This window comes from Amphimedon queenslandica, unplaced genomic scaffold (assembly GCF_000090795.2).
Source record: "Amphimedon queenslandica unplaced genomic scaffold, v1.1 AMPQUscaffold_13386, whole genome shotgun sequence".
Classification (NCBI taxonomy): Eukaryota; Metazoa; Porifera; class Demospongiae; order Haplosclerida; family Niphatidae; genus Amphimedon; species Amphimedon queenslandica.
This window is the reverse complement of record NW_003546378.1, coordinates 1-1,217: the sequence shown is the minus strand read 5'-3', so window position 1 is coordinate 1,217 and position 1,217 is coordinate 1. Positions and strand designations below refer to the sequence as shown.

At 32.1% G+C, this 1,217-nt stretch overlaps 1 long non-coding RNA gene across 1 annotated transcript; it reads left to right on the top strand.

Moving 5' to 3' along the window:
- The first annotated feature begins 439 nt into the window (after positions 1-439).
- Positions 440-1,217, top strand: LOC109582387 (uncharacterized). Its single transcript, XR_002185070.1, has 3 exons — positions 440-923; positions 973-1,069; positions 1,181-1,217. It is a non-coding gene; the product is annotated as an uncharacterized LOC109582387 (long non-coding RNA).

The window sequence follows — 1,217 nt, the reverse complement described above, 5'->3', positions numbered from 1 at the left end:
TAATGAATGATGATGCAATACTCAATTATACATTTTTGTTCAATTTATTCCTTGTATAGTATCACTGACATAATCCATGCATGCTACATAATGCATGTAAAATTTTGTGTACTTTGAACATTGAAGATACTATTGGTACCACACTACTTGTACTCATTTTAGAACTACTTTGGGACCACCAGGCCTGAAAATTGTTATACAGGTCTATACTGTGTTGTCATTGTACAATGTATAATAATCGGGTTATGGGTCTGATACAGTATAATTGTATCTGATTTAGTTTTACCTATAATCTTGCTTTACCTACCTATGCTACATTCCTGTATTGGATGAATTTTTAGCATGGAAGAAACATTTAGGCCTTATCAAAAATGTTTATTGAGTAACAAAACTTTTGGTAAATAAATTAAACTGAAATAATGCTTTGTTGAAAGCTTTATAAATTAAATCATTAATAGTGTAAGTGCTTACAATTGAAATCTCCATTATAACAGTTATGCCCAGAGTGCCTTGTCTATGGTAATCATTGTGATTGTTTACTGGTACATGTATGGTCTCAGACGAATCCTCATGATTTATGCATTGAAGTTCCACAGTCATTAATCATGTAGTCTAAGTATTATTTGCTACATGGTATTATAATGTTTAGTAAAGCTGCATAATGCATGTTGTAATGTTACTATAGGTTCATAACACGAAGTTATTCCCTTTTTAAAAATACATGTATCCATTGCCTCATTTTTGTGTTCCTTAATTGACACCTATTTTGTATATCTTGTCTCTTGATGTCTCTTTCTCTCTTTTGCTTTTCTCTCCTCCTCATGTATATGTATACTGTATGTCTAACTCTTGCTCTTTCTTTTTTCTTCTCTAGGTATACCTCTCAGTCTCACATGTCTTCACTCTTTCTCGCGTTAGCGCAAGTGAGCAGCTGTATACATCAGCATTGTTATTATAATAATATTATTATAGACATAACTGCATTGTCTGTTGAGGTCCCATCAAATGTACTTGCTGAAATATCTGGCAAATATTGTGGAAACAGAAACACATGCTAACAAACGTTGTGGTAAGACGCAATGCACACTATAGTACATTACATATATATACATACATGTACATGTAAAGAGAGTAGGATATGTCTTTTGGTCAGTAATTTATTGTGTCATTTATTGTACAGGAGAATGGAAAGACAAATACTTGCCAATTAATGATAA